Source organism: Lissotriton vulgaris, unplaced genomic scaffold (genome assembly GCF_964263255.1).
Source record: "Lissotriton vulgaris unplaced genomic scaffold, aLisVul1.2 SCAFFOLD_1275, whole genome shotgun sequence".
Lineage (NCBI taxonomy): Eukaryota > Metazoa > Chordata > Amphibia > Caudata > Salamandridae > Lissotriton > Lissotriton vulgaris.
The window spans coordinates 151224-174540 of record NW_028246314.1 but is presented as its reverse complement, the minus strand read 5'-3'; the positions used below and the strand labels follow the sequence as shown (position 1 = coordinate 174540).

At 43.2% G+C, this 23317-nt stretch overlaps 1 pseudogene; it reads left to right on the top strand.

The window, feature by feature from the left end:
• LOC147665995 (fucolectin-4 pseudogene) overlaps window positions 1-23317 on the top strand; it is a 131448-nt pseudogene that overhangs the window by 73103 nt on the left and 35028 nt on the right.

Here is a 23317-nt window from a genome sequence, read left to right as displayed (position 1 = left end):
TTTGCGTTCCTGCAATCTGTAATTCATTTTAACAGTTAGGTCCTTGAATGGACCAATTTCTTCAGGAGGATTTGATATTTGCAATAAAAGATCCTTCATTTTCTCACGGAGTCCCCGGTAGAACACAGACACCATATTGGTTGCAGGCTATTTAGCTTCAGTGACCAACCCATTGAATGTAGTAATATAGTGTAAAAGGTCTGTGTTACCTTGCTTGAGGTTGAGAAGAGCGTTATCAGCTGCTTGGATTAGTGTGTGTCGGGCAAACATTCTACGTTATGTGTCTTTGAGATCAGGTAAGTTATACAGCATGGGGTCGTCGTTCTCTACTAAGGCTATGGACCACTGGGCTGTATCTCTGCCTAGATACAAGAGAATGAATGCAACCTTTGCAGCATTGTCTGGGAAGGCTGAAGCACGAGCCATAAATTACAAATAACACTGGTTAAGGAATATAGTGTACTTTCTACTGTTCCCATAAAAGCGTTCTGGGGCTGCTAACTAGACGGGATTGTAGGATGTCTCTCTGCCTGGTTCTAACCTTGGGTTTCTGTCCGGAGGCCAACTGACCTTGAAAGGCGGTGACATCCTGACGTGAACTCTGGTTGTCAGCCTGTATGCAGGTCAACATAGTAGCTATGTCCTGCAGGGTTATATCTTGGTTGCTCATGTCACCCGGGGGAGACAATTGGCTTGGGCTTCTGATTCTGTCAGGGACCCCACAAGCCTTACCGTCTGCCTGTAGAGTAGTCTTGCAGGGAAGCCTTGTCCTACCTTAATAGTACCAGTTATATCAAGAACAGTGGTTCCAGTGGTGTAATCAAAAATGATAGGAATTAATTATATTGCTCAATGGCGATAAACATTACAAATGAGGATTGACATGAAAGACCAAAAGAAATGCACTCACAATTATATATATTTCTCTCGTTTTTACGTCATAGTATAAATTTCATTGAAAAATGTCATACAGTGCATTCCATACAAAGACATGAACAATACATAAAAGTGCGGTGTGTCCCAAGTGTATCAAAAAACCAAACTAACAATACACAAAACATAAGTTCTCTAAAGGCACAGTGGTTTCTAATGGATATATGTACAGGAAAAAGACCAGAGAAAAATAATATGATTGTTATAAGTGAATCTACATGATCGTAGACACTCTGTTTAAAGGTTCTATTCCTTGTGGAGTTAGATAATAGTACCAGAGCATGGGGAAAACTAGGGGAAGAAATCCTGGTAGGAATGTGCCTGAAGGTATGGTGAAACAATAATGGACCCTCCGGGGTGACTGTTGTCTTCCTGCCTTGGAGCATGAAGGAAGTGAAGATTCCAGGGTACGCAGGATAATAAGGGAGTCCTAGCATGCAATATGGTGTGCTTGCTCCTTGCAGCTGAGTAGGAAGAAAGGAACAAGGCGCTTCAGTGCTTGGTACCAGGAAATAAAGGAAAGGAAGGTTTGGTGAAGCGCTCCTGCGCCCACCAAGATAATAAGGAGAGGAAGGTAACAAGCACCAGTGTTACCACCAGGGGGAACAAGGTACAGAACGGTGTTGTGCTCCTGAGCTCAGAGTGATAGCACCAATTAGGGCAAAGGAAAGGTGAAACGCTCCTGCGCTCACCGTGATGGAGTAAAGAGGCAATATACGGTGTTGTGCTCCTGCGCTCCCAGTAAGGAAATGAAAGAGGCAATGTATGGTATTGCGTTCCTGCGCTTACCGTGATACTCAGAACACTGGGCAGGAAATGATAACACACTCCAGCGCTTACCGGGAGAAACAAGGCTGTAACTGGTGACACGCTCCTGCGCTCACCAATGATAATCAATAAGGCAAGGTATGGTGTTGTGCTCCAGCGCTCACCATGATAAACAGCAAGGCAAGGTACACTGTTGCGCTCCAGCGCTCACCATGATAACTAGGAACAAGAAAATAACGGTAACGCGCTCCAGCGCTTACTGTGGGGGACAAGCTCCTACACGTCTGATACAGAATTAGAAGCACCGCGGATACGGAAGTTGTCAGGTTTTGTTGATGTTACCCGGAAGTGGACAAGTGGTGCCCTGCGGCACTGCGCTGCTGTATAGCGCTAGACCGCCAACCTGCCTCATTCACACCTCGCTACATTCAGGGATATGACACTTTCTCTTTCCTTATCTCTCACTCTCCTCTCATGATGTGCTATTTGCTCCTCTCACATTTGGGACTTGATTATGTGATTGCTTTCTTGTGTGGTCGGCCTGCAATGGGCTGGAAGCTACTAGCTGTGTAGCCCTGTTGCCATGTTGCTTGGTTGCGCATATTATGGTTGCTCATCAATAGCCTGTTTGATATGCGCAGCCAGCCCACCAAAGGGTTATAAGTGGCATGCCGTGCTCTTGAGTGGTGTCCCACTGTCTTTTGTGAAGATTAAACAAACAGCTACACAACACAATAGACAATAAATTGGGCTCTATCCGCTCACTCCTTTTTTTTCTCTACACTGTGCCCTCTTCATCTGCTTGACTCTTCCCCCTACCTCTCTCTCATCTGTCTCTCAGGGGGCCCTCTGCCCCCTCCTCATTTGCTTCTTCCTCTCTTCTGTATATCTTCCTCCGTTGGCGGTAATTTGTTTTCTGTTGGTCCCATTATATGAAGGACCTCTAAAATTGGGTCTACCACGTAAAATTGTTTCATGATGCGGCCTGAACTGTTTGAGTTATAGGCTGCTTGCTTTGTACTCCAACATTAATGCAATGTGCTATAATTTCTCTCTAATGCATATTGAACACTCATCATATTTTGCGGCCAGCCCATTGTAGGGTTGTAGGCTGTTTGTTGTGTGCACGATATGTCTCCTTCTACTCTTTAATTAAAAAAAGAATTGAACCACAAAAATGTAAATGCACATATCTAATACATTTATTATATATATATACATATGAACATATGTAGAAACATATAAATAAACTAATATTTTAAATATTAATCTAATGTAAAAAAGCATACATACCATAATATTATCAAAAATATATGTATACATATTTGACTTTACCTAAAACAGAATATATTATAAAAGGAAACCAATTTAATTTAAAATGAAAAGTAAAAACATTATTCTTACAGTTTAATTACAAATAATTTACAAACAAAATTATTGGCATTTTAAATATTAATTTTAAAAATCAGTTAAATAAATTAAAACAATAAATGATTGACTAAAAAACGTAATTTCCCACTGCATAAAAAAACGTATTAAATAAATATAGAAATAAGTACTCCCACCCAAATCATGCAACGCCAGACGCCGTGTCTTAGAGTATTGGAAAGATATTGTTGTCTTTGTTTGAAATCAATTGACTCAGCATATAACTTATAACATTGCAGTTTCGTACAGTGCTGGAATTCAAGATTGTAGATGATCCTTGAGGTCAAGTGTTTTAAAAAGAGTTTCAAATGTGCCGGGGTCCAGGTTTTCAGTAGATCAACTGTACATTCTGATAACTTCAGAGCAAATATTACATTTCGATAAAAGACATATTTAAAAGATCCTTCATCAAAAATTTCAGCATGTAAGATGTTATACGCCCATCGAATGATACTAGTGATTCCTCTAGCGTATGTACTAGTTAGAGAAAACTCAAGGCGCAGGCTTGCACAGGTACTGCTCGAGACATTTTGGTTAATTTCCAAAGAATCTTACCCTCTTTAAGTTGTATTGGGTGCCATTGAATTATAGGAATGTGCCCAAGAGCATATGAAAGCACTGGAGGGATCTTGATACTAAAAACCTGTAAAAGTGTTGAAAAGTGCCTATGACCGATAGAAGAAGTGTGGCTCACTGGTTAGAGCAGGCAGATCCTGAAGCAGAGGTCAGACCCGGGACCAGGGTTCAATTCCCGACGCGGCAGGGTCTTGAGCTCAAATGTCCACGGACTCGATAATTCTCGCTTTGGTGCCTGACCTAATCATGGGTTCACACTCTGCAACTCTGGGCAATAAGCTTGCTTAATCTCCACAACGGCCCCCCGCGGCGGGATGCCTGGCTTTCACCTTGGGGATGCCGTTAGGGGCTATCTCACAGGGAAAAGCCAGGACGGGTTCCCAAGGCAAGCGCCGAGATGCCTCCGGGTAGTCGAGCGCTATATAAGAACATACAAAAAAAAAAAAAAGAATATAATCTTTGAAGCACCCCTATGAGAACATCAGCTTTGGAGGCCAGGCGCTGCAGATGGGAATGATTTTTTAAGATATGAGTAAAAATACGACCTAAATAGATGTATTCATTTACTATTTCTAACGATTCTTCCCCTAAGATCCAATTATAGTTTACGTATCTCTTACTCCCTCGGAAAGGAACTATTTTTGTTTTTGTTGTGTTAGGGACCAAAAAATGTTGTTCTGCATATGACTCAAGTGCGTGCAAGTTCCTTTGTAGGCCAAACAGAGTCAGATCGAGGATAATCACATAATTTGCATACATCAGAGTATGAATTTTATGTAGTGATATTTTTGGTGGGAAATTAGTTATCTGCATAAAACTATCTGGGAGGTCACTAAGGTAGAGGGAAAATATTAGAGGTGCTAAAAGACACCCTTGTCTTAGGCCATTCAATGTTTTCATTGGGGATGTGAGGCCCTTGTCTTTCCCCAATAATATATGACACCAAGTTTCGGAATGGAGTCACCCCAGTATATGTAATAGGTTATCTGGGATTCACAATTTTTTTAGCTTGCACCACAGTGTTGGTCTGTCCACTCTGTCAAATGCTGTTGAAAAATCAACAAAGACAGAGTAGACGACCTGTGATTTTGAATCCACATATTTATCAATTATTGTTTGTAACATCGCACTGTTATCAGTTACAGAATGGTTTTTGCGAAACCCAGCTTGGTTAAATGGAATTGATCCAGTTGAGAAGGCCCACTCCTTGAGATGTTCCAATACACTGGCAGTGAAGATCTTTCCTGTCGCTTTGAGCAGGGCGATCTGAAGGTAGTTGCCGGGGGACAGTCGGGAGGCTTTTTTGTAGAGAGTAATAATTATACTTCCTTTCCAAGATTTTGGGATTTCCCCAGTGGTGAAGTTATGGGAAAAGAGGGGAGCTAAAAACAAACTCCATTCCTTTGGGTTCTTTTGGAGCACCTTTATTGGGATGTGATCTGGGCACATTGCTGCAGATGTTCTTGCATTTCTTACATGAAGTGCAATTTGGTGAAGGTGCAGGATCATCAAGAGTAGTAACCCGTATCTTGCATGATTGTCGTATCATGATTTCTTTCCTCTCATTTATATTATATAAATTTTCTAAATACACTTCCAATTCGCTTGGGGGGACGGGTGAAGCTTGAAAAGGTTTTTTTGTGCCTGTTTCTCTTGCAATAAGGGCCCTGTATGCACGTATATTTCTTTGTTTAGCCGCTATATAAATGTCCATCCATTTTTTATCCTGTTGTACTTTTCTTTGTTATTGTTTCACCCTCCGTTTGCGATTTGTGAGTATTTCAATTTCCTGTTGTCTACTGTCGGAGAAACATAAGATTTGTGCCCTAAATAATTTGTTAAGTAACATTACATTTTTGTCAGGATTTTTCTTTTTGTGATTTCTTGATTGCAAACTTCTCGGATTTAGGGATTTTTGCAGGAATTTCACTAATTTCTTTAAAGCGACTTCAACATTTGTTATTGGTTATGGGTAATGTATACTCTCAAATATTTGCATAAGTGCCTTTGTTATGTTGTTATTGTTGAATGCTCTCATATTCCAAGTGATTTGTTTCTGTACTTGATTCACAAATGCAGGATTTTGTGGATACATGTTAAAACACGCTGGGCTAGACTTTGCGATTAGGCCAGTAGTAAGATTAAGAAATGCGTGGTCGCTTCCCTGATTGAAGTTGATGCCTAAGTGTTCTATCTTCCTAAACAAGTCCTGGCTACATATCATATAGTCAAATATTGAGGAATTAAATGTACCTGTTCTTGTACTTATTGACGGTATGTCTCCTTCTATTTTACCGTTTAAGATAACTCCGTTGAAAGCTGGTAGCAAGGAAATTATTAGTTTCCCCGTTTGTCTGCTTTGATCCCTGAAGGAAAAACTGGTGTTGAAATTAACTGCACCTCATTGTGTAATACACATTCCCATTTCTTCAGCAAGTCATTGGAGATTTTCCTGATAAAGTCTCCCATTAAGAAGACTGATGGGAATACTAAGGATTCTACCACTTCTTCCAATTCCTCAAATATTTTGTACATAAGAAAATCAAATTTGGAGTAACCCAGGGAAAAGCACTATGCTACGTTCACTTAGTTTGCAAAGTTTGCTCTACTGCGCACTACACAAATTGCACGTAGCACAGTGCAAAAACCCGTAGCGTAGCAAAGCATAGTAGACCGGTCATTTTTTGCTTGGTCGAAGTCCTCTACGTCAAGTTGGCGACCACAAGTAAGCAAATGATATCCTGGTGAGACTTTTTCCTCGTTCACGATCAGCAACATCAAGTTGCTGGTCGCGAGCGCAGAAAATAAGCCTTCTGGCGAGATTCTCAACACTGGGAGTACAGCTTTCTCATTGCAAGTGGTCGCGTATGCTGAGAAACTACCAGTCCACGTTGAGAAAGCAGCCACTCGAGTGAAAATCTACTCGAGCGGCAGTAAAAGATAGCTTGCACTGTCATCATAAAACAGCACAGTTCGCATTGTGTGGAGTGCACTTCAAGTAGCTAGGCGTAGCGCTACTTCGCAAACTACGCCCAGGGTTAATTTGGAGCCAGTCGAAATGTATAAGTTGTAAGCTCGCTGCTTCCGGCACTTAACCTTTATACATTGGCTGTTTGGTGTTTTCGTAAGGATGATTCCTTGTTCCCATAAGACATCTTCACTTAAAAGTACTGCTAATCCGCCCTTAGAATGCCCCTGGCTGACTGGTTCTGCTGGAATATCTTATACAATATAATTCTCTAAGTGAAAAGTTGTTTTTGACCATGTTTCCTGAAGTGCCACAATCCCTGGGTCATTTTTTATAATCTTTGCAATGTTCTCATGAGTTTTCCACGAGGTATTCCAGAAGGTAATGCTCAGGACTTGGTTAAAAAGGGAGTATTTGTGCCCTTCCCTGTGTTTTGCCATTTAAGTTCAATGCAGTCAAGGACCATTGCTTTTTATCTGGTATTGCCTCCTCTTTAGTACAGGTTTGTTCCAGAGCCTTCTTTCACCATTCCTGATTGATATTGTTAGATTTTCATTTGTGGTGGTAATCGAGTCAGTGTGACCACTGTGGGCTTAAGGGAGTGAGTAGTTTTTCTTATCAGTACTTTCTTTGGGATTATTCTGATTGTGGTATCCCTTGTGGTCAGCTGCTACTACGTCATATCCATTATTATACAGAATTTCTCTTCCCTTTAAAATAATACCTGGAATCACAGGAGACCAAAACTCCACAACAGCTACCATAAGTTTGGGTTTTAACGGAAAGACTACTCAATTCATCTCTGCACTTGAAAAGGAGTGTAACTCATGAATCTTTTGTATATGGTTTGTAATTCTCTCCCGGTTAAGTGGATCATTCCCTGATGAGAATAGATCAGTGAACTCTAAAGTATGCAAGTGAATCTTCTTTTCAAAAGGGGTTCGGAGTTTTTCTATCGGTTGGGTGAACGCTGGTTGGGAACGTTTATTACAGCTTAAGGTAGTTGAGAAAGTAACGGCCAAAGGATTTAAAGCATTATTGGTCTCTTTTAATTGTGTGTCAATGCGCTCCGTTATATGCTGATTTGAATTAGTTTATCCTGTTCAGATAATTGGAGTTTGGGAGAAGAAGATTTTGGAAACTTTAGCACTCGTAATTTTTGTTTCGCAAATCTCCTTGTTATTCTTTTCTTCTCCTTTTCTTTTTGTTCTTAGTAATTCTCGTTTCCTTTTTGGCTAAAAGAGTATCTGAGAGGAGTAAGGTTGGAGATTCAGAAAATGTTCTTCTTTTTTTTGGTTTCAGTTGTCAAGGATTTATTAGTTTGATCAGCTGTGACTTTGGAGTTGATCTGTTTAAAACTTGGATAATGTACTTTGATCGGTTTTGAGATCGTTATATGATTCCTTGCAAAGTTTTTTAGGTGAAAACTTTTGAGTGATTTCCAACCTTTTCTGTGTTACTTTATGTTTGTTCCGCCCCAGTAGGGTTGATGTATGCTTCATCTTTAATAGTGTTTCTTCATTTAAAAGAGTATCTTTGTTATTAGGAAGCTTGTCCTCCGTTTTTCCCATTCCTTTTTGGGGTGGTGACTGACAGATACATTGCTGTCTCCTTTTTTTTGTCGATAAGATATTGCAACATAAATATTTGTGTGTCCAGCATCTGATCTGAGTTATCCATCATATTCCCCAGAAGGTTGAGAATTGATTCTAGAATTTTTTGCAGGAAAAATAAAAAATGTGATTCCAGTGTATAAGCATTTGAAGATTATAAATGCATTCTGTAAAGAAAGTTTGGTGATGGGGAGAAATTCTCTAGTAAAATTCAATTTGCAAATTTTTAGGGGGGTACTATTTGTAATCGTCAAGACATCTTTCATCTCTCTAGGTGCTTGGGTCAAGAGAGTGACATTGATGTCAGGTAAAGTAAAGTCTGTAGCAGGAGCTTGTTGTAAATTGTGTACTAAGGGAGGTGATGATGTTGTTCTCTGGTCCTGCAATACTTCTATATTTACCATACCTTGAGCAGTGGAGTTACTGTCTTTACTGTCTTTACTGTCTTTATGCCCCTTAAGGTTATTTTGATCCTCACCAACGTCAGTCAAAGTCACTTTATTTAGGTTTCCAACAGTCAGAGAGCTTCCTTGGTCATTGGAGTTGATCCTTTGTACTTTATGATTTATTTTTGTGAAGAATTCAGATTCTTTTCATAACGATTGTATAAGATCTTAATTTTTTGTAGGCCATTGTAGGATAGGTGATTACAATAATTACTTGTGGGGGGGCTTTAGATATTTAGCAGTATTTTTTGGGAGGTCTTTTTAGTAATAGTGAGTGGTGTGATTGAGGTGAAGGTTGGACTTGGCCGTAAAAACCCAGAGGAAGGTAATTCACAGGTTCTAATGAAAAAATGTGCTGGGATGGCAAACAACTTCACCGCTTGATCACCTGGCTTTCAAGCAATAGGTTGTGCTGATTTGCTACAGGTCTATCTGGCCATCCTAAACCTTCCAGAATCATGTCACTGCAGCAATCCTTGCACAACTTCCTTGCCGACCGAGCCTGTGGCCAGCACAGGTGATACCGCAAAGAGACAACAGCAACCAGGGTCAAAGCAGCACTCCCCGCTCCACAGTAAATCAGGAGGCCTTACCATGAAACCCGCAATTTCCTGCACACAGTCCCCTGTTCTCCTCTTCCATCGGCGCCTCCTCCATTGCCCTCGGGACCCTGGTATCCCAGTTCCAGTCCCAGTACCAGGCCCAGGGCCACCTCTGCCGCCCAAGTGCCCTTCAACTAGCGGCCCCCAGGATGTCCTGCAAGGAACAGCCCCCACAAAATTCCTGACATGTCGTCTGTAGATTAGTTAGAGTGTATTGTGCGGTAGCAGCTCCTGCTGCATTAGTGTTCACAGCTTCAAAACCGCACCAGGAAATGGCCTCGCAGCTCCCGGCAAACTGGAGTCCGAGCCGTAGGCTTCGGGCATGCTCAGCTGGCAGCCCACGGATCTCCCTGTACCAGACACCAGACAGTCACTCGTGGCCCCTGCCGTGGCTCAGAGAGGCACATAGAGGCTGGTAGCTTCAGAGAGTTGTGACCCGTTTGGGGGGATCAAGTGGGGGCCAAGCCGGTCCCGGCTCTCCGGCAGCACCTCCAGCTACAGAATTTCTGCAGCGGTCAGAGCCAGATGCCAAAAATGCCAACAGCAATGGCAACGCCGACGGGCTCTCACAGCCTGTCACACAGCCTCTAGCAGCTCACTCTCCCTTCTCTGCTCCGCTGCGCTCCTCGCAAAATGTGGCACTGGACTCCGTCAGATTCACTGTTGCTCACAAAAGCTAAACAGAACATAACATATGACTCTACCCATCGTTTTGCACTCAGTGCAACAGTAGGGAAAGTGTTGGAAAAAAATATAATATTCCCACTCCAGTCAGTGCAACAGTAAAGGACTGTTGGATTGTAAAGGGGAAACATTTACAATTCCAATTCCAGTCAGTACAACATAAAAAACAAATAAAATATCTTAAACAACATGAAAATATAAAAAAATCAAATACAAAGTATGTTGAATAAAAAATACAGATATATTTAATATAAAAATGTAAAATAAATTTACTTCTCACCCATCCCACTATAAAACATCAAAATTACTTACTGACACAATTAACATGATTATTTATCAAATAAATGCATATCATTTATGACAAACTAAATATAAATTAATTAAAATTAATTCACTTCCCAGCCTTTACCCATATTTTTCCCACATACCCCAACTAAAATATAACTAAAAAAACAAACAACACAATTAAATTAATTAATTTACAATTAAATAATTCATAGTATTTAACAAGAAATTTACAAGTAAAAAACATGTCAAAAATTAACATTATCAATCAATATCCATTCAAATGAATTAATTAATACAAAATAAATTACTTACTACCCTTTATTCCTAAAAACCCCAAATCTTAAATAATTAATTTTACAATTAGCATAATTAAGTGTCAATTAATTAATTATTGTTAATTAGGTATGGGCGAAATTTGCAAATTTGCATTCCTCGAAGTCGCGCGATATGGACCTTGCAATCCACAAAATCTACGAATTAGTGCGAATTTGCTGATTTTTTTTTCGCGTTCGCAGGGTTTTTTGAGTCTTCGCGGGCTGCTTGCAGTGCATCATTCGCGAAGTTACCCATTAGGTCGTACATGGGCGCAGCCATCTTGTGCGCATTGTGTATTTCTGTTTCCAGGAGCTATTGGCAATCTCGCCTTGTGTGCGGCGCGCTATTACAAGTTCACGTGTGTTTTTGCATGCTCGTGCGGGAAATATCGCGCAAACGTACCCATGCGGTCCTCAACGGGCGCGGCCATCTGGTTTTTCAGTCATTGCTATGGTTCTGGGCATGCTTTCTCTATCCAGCTTCAATCTTTTCCATCCTTTGCTTGTTTGAAGTTTTTTTTATCTATGTTACTTATTATTTATCCCTCTATTTTTCTAGCTCTATATTGTGTGTTTTATTCTACTTTTTTAAACTCTTTTCTTTTCTTTACTTTTTCCCTATTCTCTTTCCTATTTTTTATTTACCTTCCTGTCCAGACCATGGCAAAGGGAGCCAGGAAGCAGCTTGTCAAGGGGAAGGGTCCCGCATCCCGTTCCCGGCTCCCATGTGGGCAATTGAGGGGGGAGCAAGTCACAGCCCGGGAGATCTTCAGCGCGGAGGAGGTGGCCGCACTGGTTTATTATGTGCAGCGTCGCCTCCCCAAGACCATCGCGGCTGGCGGCAGGATCGCTAGCGGGTACGGGCTCCGGGAGCATCGGAAGCTGTGGGAGAAGGTGTGCAGGGCCATGTATAAACACTCTCAGGTCCGGCGCACCTACAGCCAGGCCACGCACCGGTGGTCCGACCTCCTAGACCGTGAACACGACCTGCTGGACCTGCTAGGCGTCGAGATCCCCGGGCTTGGTGAGTAGTAGTAGCTATTTAATCACTACTCTGTTTTCTCCTGCTCTATGTGTTATCATATTGCAAATTTTTGTTTTTTCCAAAGAGCAATAATGCTGCCAATTACATTGTAGGTAAATTATGTTTCAAAATCTTCTGTGATTGCATTTCAGGTGCACTGCTCTCTTGCTCAGTGGCGGTGCTACTATGCTTATTTGTTTTCGATTTTGTGCTCATTTCATTGGCCTGACTAATTATATATGAGTGTACTTTACAGAACTGCGTAATGCTAGGCACTAAGGGGCAGATTTACAATTACTGGCGCATCCCTGCAAATTAGCAGGGATGAGCCAGTAATTGTGCGCCACGCCTCCACCAGCCATGGTGCGCCACATTTACAATGCGGCGCACCATGGGGCAAAAACGACACAGAAGCATCTGTGCCCTAAAGGCAGCGCATTGCTGGAGTTGCGTCGCAACCAGGACGCAGCTCCAGCAATGCTCTGGTGTGCCCTATCTCCCCAATGCTGCATCAAGCCGTATGTCTGCTTCAAGCAGGCGCAAGGTTTTGAGTGACGCTGCATTGGCCTAAAAGTGACTGAGTGAAATCTTGTAGATTTCACTCAGCCACTTTTTAGGACGCGTTCCTGCGCAGGAACGCCCTCCCTTGCACCGGAACGCCCCCTGATGGCGCAGGGCTTTACAACGTGATGCATCTCCCAGATGCGTCTCGTTGTTAATATACTCCGCACCATGGGGCCTCTTTTATGCTGCCGCTGCGTCACAAAAGTCACGCAACGACGGAGCAAAAGAGCCGCAAGGGGCTTGTAAATCTGCCCCTAGAGTCTTAAGTCCAGTCCTTCCTTTGTACACCTGCCACTAAGAAGAGATAGTGGTGGTGGATTGATAGTTTGAGTATTTTAATGATGGTTATGTAGTAGGAAACTTACTTTTTAGTGTTCTCACTGGTCTGCAATCACAATGGACTTTGTCACTTCGCGTGCTGCGGAGTGCTGCCTGCCAGTCCTAGTTGAACCTTTTTGTAGTTGGTTTAGTGAGTTACATAACTTTCCAAGGTCCGCAAATCCAGCAATACTAATATCCTAGTAGACCACATCAGATAGGTCAATAAATGTAGTGCAATTGTTGTCTATTTGCTATTTCCCCAAAATAATTTGTTATTGTTCTTTTGAAATTTTTGATTTGGTTGACAACAATCATCCATGTTTGGGTCTTTCTTTCATGATGTACATCAGCTCCCCCCAGGGGCAAGAGGACAGAGGAGGAGGTAGCGGCGCCGGCGGAGCAGGAACAGGAAGGCCAGGATCGGTCCGGCGAGGGCTCCTCTGCTGGCCCCAGTAAGTTTTCAAGTTAATTTTAATAATTATACTTCCCTATCTTTTAGAGTACCTATTGTTTACTAACGTTCCTCATTCGATTTTTTCTAAATCATCTTTGATCTTCTTGTAGACTGTTACTAAATTCTTATCCTGCCTCTACTATGACTCCCTGTGGTAATACTCGATTATTATTATTATTAGTCTGTCTGTATAGCTAACTAAGCTTGCACAGTTGGCAAAAGGTGTTAAACGAAACTCCCATTGTATTCAGCAATAGCTCTATGCACTGAGTGCAGTCCTCTGGGTTGTCCATATTGTCTTTTGAAGTCTTCTAAATGTTTATGCTTTAACAATTCCCAACAATAAAATGTCAATGACCATCAAGAAAGATTAAGATACTAGTTTACATTTTGATTGGATAGGAGGACAGTCCATACTACTATTGTTGCAGGGACAATTCTGCACAAACAGAACTATGGACACTAAATAGTGCATTGTTTATCAATTATAATAGGCGCAGTTAGACTTTCCACATACCTCAGTCATAACAGAATTTGAACCCCCAATATCCTTACTGACTAGCTAGTGTGGCAGAGTCATTTAGCTACCTAATACATCAATGATTGATCCCCAATGATGATTATCCAACCCAAGACATAAGACTACGGAGTCAGAGTCCAGAACTGTCAGAGCAACGGACTCATGCTTGCAAATTGCAAACCCTTTCGCTCACTCACTCATGACCAAAAACCACAGAGTCTATTTAAGTTTTAAAGCTTTATTAAAAGTAATAACATTTCTTAAAATCAAGTTCATCATACAACATGAACGGTGGTTGGAACTTCAAATCTTCTTTGGGGTGCTGAATCGTTGCTGACTCCGTCCTAGTGATGATGATCTGATCTTGCTCTTGTTCTTAGAAGGGAAGCTTCTCTCTGTTATGAGAAACATGGTGTGTGTAAAAAAGCAAGCATTCATCAGTTGTGCCAAAAAAAGGGCAATTTTTAATTTTTGACTAGACAGTCACAAATTAATACATTTGTTTGTGTGTCGTAGTGACATTTTGTTCATTCCTAGACAAAATACTAGGGAGTGGTGTATATGGCATCTAAGAATCTGAAATGTATTTTCTAGGCGGAACATTGGCACAACCATCCACCGGTGCCGGGGCCAGCGCGGAGGTGGGCACTCCTGGGGCAGAGGCGGTGCAACAGCCAGCGGAAACTGCTGTGGGGGACAGTGGTAAGCTATTATATTCCTTACTCATTGAGATTGCAGACTGCAGAGTGTGCTCTCTGCATGGGTGTATATGTTGTACAGTACAATTATAATATACTGTTAATAAGACTTACAAATTTAGAACTAAGTTTGTATCAACCAGGTAGTAGTCTCCTCTACATTGACTTCAACTCAGCTGTGAAAGTTTTTTCGATAATCCAAGTCAGATCAGAGATGAACTTGATGGATGGGATGAACGAAAAGGGAAAGAAGGGTGTAAGTAAGTGTGGAAGGACGAGCGAGTTAAAAGTAATGATGACTGGCATAGAAGGATACGTGTTTGATTGCTGCTCAAGGTGGCTGGGAATATGATGCATGACCGGTTGAAGGATGAAGCAAGGATGGGTGGAAGGAGAAAGGGAAGAGGACTGCCTGGGTGGGTGAAACAGAAACTGTTTGTGTGCGCAATATATCCTTTGGTTGAAATTCAAATGCAAGTCAAGCATGGATGCATGGCTTGCGGTTTCCAAAATAAAATGAAAATGTTGTTTTCCCGTGAGAAAAAGTAAGTTTTGTCCAGTTGAGACATTAAGAAGAATGATTGACATTTACTTTGAATGGATAAATGCCTGGATCATGGTACAAACTGACTCATAGATAGCATATGTGTATGTAGAGAGAGTAGACGGTCACTGGATGAACCAAGTCTTACTTTGAAGAGAATGAAACACTGCACCCGCACATCCGTTCCAGTGTAGGAAAGGCAAGGAAAAGAAGATGTAATTTTTCCGAATACAATCATGAATAGTAGTTTGTATTGCAAGCACAGCATATATCAGGCATTTACGGGGGCCACTCACTACCTCTGTTAATAATAATAAGCAAATACATATCCTGTGAAGGGATAGATAATCATATTATTTATCTTCTTCATTTTCCTTTTCTAGTAGTCATTGGCACTGTAGGGTGAAAGTTAAATTAATTAAGCAGTAGCCCTTGTAACAGAGTATTCTAAGTGCCACCCGTAATAGAAAAGTAAGAGCTTCACCACCTGCATGTACTGGACTGGGACAGTGACACAAGCCTGTGTCATCATGGCGTGCGTCTGTTTTTCTCGGGTGCAAGTTGACTGCGCTGGCATTATGCCAGCTTCCAGGAGTTTACGTACCAATTTTGCTAAACAAGAGAGAAGAAGAATAAGACTGGTGTACTGTTATAGTCGACTCTAATGTAGTGAGTCCATAGTCCTCGTAGAATTGATTCCTTAGACTCCCACTAATGTTAGAGCAAGGCTGAAGTGGTAGGTTAGATAGGTACAGGCCACAAATGTTATGTACTGTGCTTGAAAATTGCTAGTTCTACTGTGACACAACTTTCTGCTGAATTATTTTGTGTTATTCTTAAAGAGCATTGGTTACAGACTATGTCTTTCTTTCTTCATATAGATGCTCCTTCAAAACTCTCACGGAAGGAGCTGGCTAGACAGGCCTGGCAAAGGAAGCTGGAGGCGACTGCCGCCGAATATCGGCGCAGGTGGAACAGGAGGAGGAGGACACGCAGTCGACCTCCACAACATCCACAGAGACATCTACATCCTCCTCCGTGCTACCTGGGTCAGCCAGTCACTGCAAGCCTCCAGCGGTATGGAGCTGTGGTACCGCAGCCACCTGCCACCGCCAGGCAGCCAAATAATCAACTGCCCCCCACAGCACTTCAAAGGCACTCGTGCACTGCCCAACCCTCAGGGTGTCCTACCTTGAGCAGGAGCCCCTTTTTTATAGACTTTTGGGGGGTGGGAATTGGGAGTTGGGTTTTTTTTACTTTGGGGACGTTTTATTTCATGGACATTCGTTGGGGTTAGGGAGGGGGTGGGTCGGGTCTTGCGGGATAGTTTATTTTTGTTAGGGGGCTCCTCTGAACACTCGTTTTGGGGAGAAGAATACTCGTTTTGGGGGAAGAATCACCCCTACCTGCTCACTGCTGCCCACAGGACATTTTGGGATCCTAGGTGTTTCCCCCCCGCCACCGCTGAACTACAGGATAGCAGCCGCCGTGGGGTGGGGAAACTACATCCCCCAGACTCCTTTGCTGCTACTTCCATGCCCGGGCTAAGCTTGGGCAAAGGGCGGGCCCTCTGTGGCCCTCAGAGGCCTGAGTAGGACGGGACAGGCCACACCCCTTGGCTTTTCAAGTGGAGGTAAAGCTACCGATTTACTTTTTGTACCGGATAGTAGTATTTCCCTAATAAACTTCAATAATTTAATCACATCCAAGCCATACAATGACCCGCAATGGGGTTGCCACTAAAATAGCCCTTCGGTCGGATTCTTGCCCCGGGATGCAAGACAAGCAAACAAATAGTACATTTTTACCTACGCGTAGAGATGTTGATAAAAATAATTCCGACCAGCTTATAGACAGCCCAACTAGTAATCAATCCTTTCCACAAATAACCAGTACAGCGTGTAGCCTCTCATTGTTGGAGGAATTAAATAGTCTGTGTAAGACTAGGTATGACCCACAAAATCCAATACCCAAAGTATAGTACCCGTCCGGGCTACATCTGCCAAAAGGAAGCATGACGGGGATAAATATAATGGGAGCCTATCTAAAATACAAAAACTACAAATTGGGTCCCCAAGTCCAACTTTACCCCCTACCAATTTCCCACCAACTCCAGAGGCGGCTAAAAAATTAGACAACCTAGCCCCCTCTTCCCAGATGGCTTTAGTGTCTATGAGCAAACAACTGATCAAATCTATTATATACCCCCTGATTGACAAAATTAACACCTTGGGGGATAGACTGACAGGGATTGAGGAAACAATCAAATTTAATTTGTTACCTTCTACCCATGCTACAATATCTAATCATCCCTTGTCAACTGCTCCTTCTAATGCGCCTAAAATAACCACACAAAACAAAGTTGCCCAAACCCAAGTACTAGCTCCCACTTGTTTGCCCTCAAATGTTCCTAAAGCCCCTCTTAAACCCACTACAGCGCACAATATTGTTCCCAGAGTAGAACGCAACAGGGTTTCTCAAAATACATCTACCTCCAGAGGGTGCTCTATTCATGTGCGTCCTCTCGGGAGTCCCGTAACTCAAACAGGAAAAATCAGAGAGACAACATGACTTGTTAAATAAGGTCAAGTTTTGGCTATCAAAAAATAGACCCCTGCCCCATGATCTTGACGGCAGGATTATGAGTGTGAGGAGAGTGGGCTGGCTAGGTCCCCTCCCAAAAGACATTACTGTTGACTTGGTACTAATAAGATTTAGGAGTAGACATATTGTTCCATACCTCCGGCCATCACCATCCAAAGAAGGTGATGGCTCTATATCTAGCTGGGATCTACACAATTTCTACCCAAGCACCTCATATATCCTTGCACCCAGACAAACGGCTGAGGATAATACCAGGTTGGGAGGAGGAGTTTGTTTTCAGTATTGCTGTAGTATCCCCGCGCTTAACAGATTTGATTTACCGCATAATAGTCTTAAGTACTGCAGCCCCTATCAACTTTCCTTCTGATGTAATGGAAGAACTGTTAACACAAATCCCGTAAAGTATGTTATTACCAAGATAGTTATATTCACAGGATGAGCAAATGTTTTTAACTTTTAATCCGTAGATAATTTGTGTCTTCATATGTATGTTTTTTTTAATCATGATTGTATTTTTAATTGTACGCTTTTATGATTTTAAACAAAAATCGAATAAAGCAATCTGAACTGCCTGCCTTGTTAGGGATATAAATAATTATTACTTTCAACTTAAACATAGCATACATGTTTTTACTGCAGTTGAGGCTGGGGGGTGGGGGTTTAACTGTAGGTTTGTTTTCCTGAAACTTAAGTGGCTTCTTGATTCAAATTGTGTAAAATATTGCCCAAATGTTTACAAAACTAAGTGCCTCTCACAGAGTTAATGAATTCACTGTCCTTGTACTTTATTAGTACTATCGTCAGTCTCTCATTTCTCCTACTACTCCATTATTCTTCCTCCCCCAAAAAGCTTATCTTACCTGTAATTCGTAGTTGAAATTAGGGCTAGGCACAGGGCTGGCTGCATGGCAAATGGCGATTAAGGTTGGCAATCCTGGGCGGATGAAATGGCAGCATTGCGGTGTTACTAGTGGTGGTACACGGTGGCAGTTGCAGCATATGAAAAAAAAGAAAATGAAACCTTGATTGGCCTGAGCGGAGCATTAGAACGGTACGATAGATACTATAGCACATGACAGTACACTAGAACAGTGCCATAATGTAGCCTTACAAATGCTAAAGTATTGAAAGTATAACTACTACTTGTGTGGAATTTGACATTGGCTACTACTATAAGAAATAGTACTGAAGGGGAAGGACACAGCAGCATAATCATTTGCTACATGTAGGAGGAGAATGTTCTTTATGATCAATCCAGTTGATGGCGCCCATGAAAATCTGCTTTGATTTGCCAATAGTCATGGGTCTGTGTCAAGCTGAGTAAGAATATATCCTCAGATTCCTTCACCAGCCTTGAAATGTAATTCATTTTCTGTTGCTATGACCCTATCCTTCCCAGCAAGTGTGTGGAATTATTGCTGTCATTTACTCACACATCAATGAAAACCACACAGGCCGGGGTAAGAGGGTTAGGGTTTGGAAATTGAATGGGAATGGGGTTTTTGGGAAAGTTTTGTTGAGAGAAAAAAAAGCACAGCATGGCAAACAACAAATGAAGATAAGCAAATCTTTTCAGTGATATAAAGGAAGTGCTTGCACTACTGCATGCATCAAGTTGTTTGCTACATGGATAGGTTACTGAAAAGTAAGTAGTACTTTCTACAATGTATAAACTATGAATGAAAGAATGCGACAGTACAGTGCTGCAGTAATTATGCTTTTTCACTTGCCTATCTCTGCACTCAGAGAAACACTTTGTATATTAAATTAGTTTGAATGCCCCGCATATGTACGGCTTAGGCGGAGATGGCTCAAACCCCTGTCCAGGCAGTTAGGTACCCGGCAGTACAGAGAGGTGCTGCGTATTTTAAAATCTGATACTTGTACCCTGGTTACATGTTGTGTGTCCAAGTTTCTAAAATGATTCAGAAAAGGGGGTGGTGATGAACAGAGTGTCTGAATTAAGCAGACCACGCTTACCCAGTCCAAAGATCAGGGCTTGATCCATCACCGTTTTTTAGCTCACTGCACCATCCCAGCTCAGAACTTGGCTATATGCAAATTAGTCTGAGCCTGGCCCAGTGCATCATGGGCCAGGCTCATCATGCAACCCTGCCCTGTTCCCATGATGCACTGGGCCAGGGACAGACTGATTTGCATATAGCCAGGTTCTGAACTGGGATGGTGCAGTGAGATAAATAACGGTGATGGATCAAGCCCTGATCTTTGGACTGGGTAAGAGTGGTCTGCTTAATTCAGACACTCTGTTCATCACCACCCCCATTTCTGTATCGTTTTTGGCCACTATAGGTGTGGCAGGGTATACTCAGACATGAGTCCCTTTCTCACTGCACCATCAGGATTCAAGCAAGCCAGGCCGAAGATGGCTGAAATGCCAAAAACCGGTCCCCGGTAGCTTGTCTCCTTTCTGGTGAAGAATTGGCTTGGTAGTTTAGTCTGCCCTGTTCCCATGATGCACTGGGCCAGGGACAGACTGATTTGCATATAGCCAGGTTCTGAACTGGGATGATGCAGTGAGATAAATAACGGTGATGGATCAAGCCCTGATCTTTGGACTGGGTAAGAGTGGTCTGCTTAATTCAGACACTCTGTTCATCACCACCCCCATTTCTGTATCGTTTTTGGCCACTATAGGTGTGGCAGGGTATACTCAGACATAAGTCCCTTTCTCACTGCACCATCAGGATTCAAGCAAGCCGGGCCGAAGACGGCTGAAATGCCAGAAACCGGTCCCCGGTAGCTTGTCTCCTTTCTGGTGAAGAATTGGCTTGGTAGTTTAGTCTGCCCTGTTCCCATGATGCACTGGGCCAGGGACAGACTGATTTGCATATAGCCAGGTTCTAAACTGGGATGGTGCAGTGAAATAAATAACGGTGATGGATCAAGCCCTGATCTTTGGACTGGGTAAGAGTGGTCTGCTTAATTCAGACACTCTGTTCATCACCACCCCCATTTCTGTATCGTTTTTGGCCACTATAGGTGTGGCAGGGTATACTCAGACATGAGTCCCTTTCTCACTGCACCATCAGGATTCAAGCAAGCCGGGCCGAAGACGGCTGAAATGCCAGAAACCGGTCCCCGGTAGCTTGTCTCCTTTCTGGTGAAGAATTGGCTTGGTAGTTTAGTCTGCCCTGTTCCCATGATGCACTGGGCCAGGGACAGACTGATTTGCATATAGCCATGTTCTGAACTGGGATGGTGCAGTGAGATAAATAACAGTGATGGATCAAGCCCTGATCTTTGGACTGGGTAAGAGTGGTCTGCTTAATTCAGACACTCTGTTCATCACCACCCCCATTTCTGTATCGTTTTTGGCCACTATAGGTGTGGCAGGGTATACTCAGACATGAGTCCCTTTCTCACTGCACCATCAGGATTCAAGCAAGCCGGGCCGAAGACGGCTGAAATGCCAGAAACCGGTCCCCGGTAGCTTGTCTCCTTTCTGGTGAAGAATTGGCTTGGTAGTTTAGTCTGCCCTGTTCCCATGATGCACTGGGCCAGGGACAGACTGATTTGCATATAGCCAGGTTCTGAACTGGGATGGTGCAGTGAGATAAATAACGGTGATGGATCAAGCCCTGATCTTTGGACTGGGTAAGAGTGGTCTGCTTAATTCAGACACTCTGTTCATCACCACCCCCATTTCTGTATCGTTTTTGGCCACTATAGGTGTGGCAGGGTATACTCAGACATGAGTCCCTTTCTCACTGCACCATCAGGATTCAAGCAAGCCGGGACAAAGACGGCTGAAATGCCAGAAACCGGTCCCCGGTAGCTTGTCTCCTTTCTGGTGAAGAATTGGCTTGGTAGTTTAGTCTGCCCTGTTCCCATGATGCACTGGGCCAGGGACAGACTGATTTGCATATAGCCAGGATCTGAACTGGGATGGTGCAGTGAGATAAATAACGGTGATGGATCAAGCCCTGATATTTGGACTGGGTAAGAGTGGTCTGCTTAATTCAGACACTCTGTTCATCACCACCCCCATTTCTGTATCGTTTTTGGCCACTATAGGTGTGGCAGGGTATACTCAGACATGAGTCCCTTTCTCACTGCACCATCAGGATTCAAGCAAGCCGGGCCAAAGACGGCTGAAATGCCAGAAACCGGTCCCCGGTAGCTTGTCTCCTTTCTGGTGAAGAATTGGCTTGGTAGTTTAGTCTGCCCTGTTCCCATGATGCACTGGGCCAGGGACAGACTGATTTGCATATAGCCAGGTTCTGAACTGGGATGGTGCAGTGAGATAAATAACGGTGATGGATCAAGCCCTGATCTTTGGACTGGGTAAGAGTGGTCTGCTTAATTCAGACACTCTGTTCATCACCACCCTCATTTCTGTATCGTTTTTGGCCACTATAGGTGTGGCAGGGTATACTCAGACATGAGTCCCTTTCTCACTGCACCATCAGGATTCAAGCAAGCCGGGCCGAAGACGGCTGAAATGCCAGAAACCGGTCCCCGGTAGCTTGTCTCCTTTCTGGTGAAGAATTGGCTTGGTAGTTTAGTCTGCCCTGTTCCCATGATGCACTGGGCCACGGACAGACTGATTTGCATATAGCCAGGTTCTGAACTGGGATGGTGCAGTGAGATAAATAACGGTGATGGATCAAGCCCTGATCTTTGGACTGGGTAAGAGTGGTCTGCTTAATTCAGACACTCTGTTCATCACCACCCCCATTTCTGTATAGTTTTTGGCCACTATAGGTGTGGCAGGGTATACTCAGACATGAGTCCCTTTCTCACTGCACCATCAGGATTCAAGCAAGCCGGGCCGAAGACGGCTGAAATGCCAGAAACCGGTCCCCGGTAGCTTGTGTCCTTTCTGGTGAAGAATTGGCTTGGTAGCCAGGTTCTGAACTGGGATGGTGCAGTGAGATAAATAACGGTGATGGATCAAGCCCTGATCTTTGGACTGGGTAAGAGTGGTCTGCTTAATTCAGACACTCTGTTCATCACCACCCCCATTTCTGTATCGTTTTTGGCCACTATAGGTGTGGCAGGGTATACTCAGACATGAGTCCCTTTCTCACTGCACCATCAGGATTCAAGCAAGCCGGGCCGAAGACGGCTGAAATGCCAGAAACCGGTCCCCGGTAGCTTGTCTCCTTTCTGGTGAAGAATTGGCTTGGTAGTTTAGTCTGCCCTGTTCCCATGATGCACTGGGCCACGGACAGACTGATTTGCATATAGCCAGGTTCTGAACTGGGATGGTGCAGTGAGATAAATAACGGTGATGGATCCAGCCCTGATCTTTGGACTGGGTAAGAGTGGTCTGCTTAATTCAGACACTCTGTTCATCACCACCCCCATTTCTGTATCGTTTTTGGCCACTATAGGTGTGGCAGGGTATACTCAGACATCAGTCCCTTTCTCACTGCACCATCAGGATTCAAGCAAGCCGGGCCGAAGACGGCTGAAATGCCAGAAACCGGTCCCCGGTAGCTTGTCTCCTTTCTGGTGAAGAATTGGCTTGGTAGTTTAGTCTGCCCTGTTCCCATGATGCACTGGGCCAGGAACAGACTGATTTGCATATAGCCAGGTTCTGAACTGGGATGGTGCAGTGAGATAAATAACGGTGATGGATCAAGCCCTGATCTTTGGACTGGGTAAGAGTAGTCTGCTTAATTCAGACACTCTGTTCATCACCACCCCCATTTCTGTATCGTTTTTGGCCACTATAGGTGTGGCAGGGTATACTCAGACATGAGTCCCTTTCTCACTGCACCATCAGGATTCAAGCAAGCCGGGCCGAAGACGGCTGAAATGCCAGAAACCGGTCCCCGGTAGCTTGTCTCCTTTCTGGTGAAGAATTGGCTTGGTAGTTTAGTCTGCCCTGTTCCCATGATGCACTGGGCCAGGGACAGACTGATTTGCATATAGCCAGGTTCTGAACTGGGATGGTGCAGTGAGATAAATAACGGTGATGGATCAAGCCCTGATCTTTGGA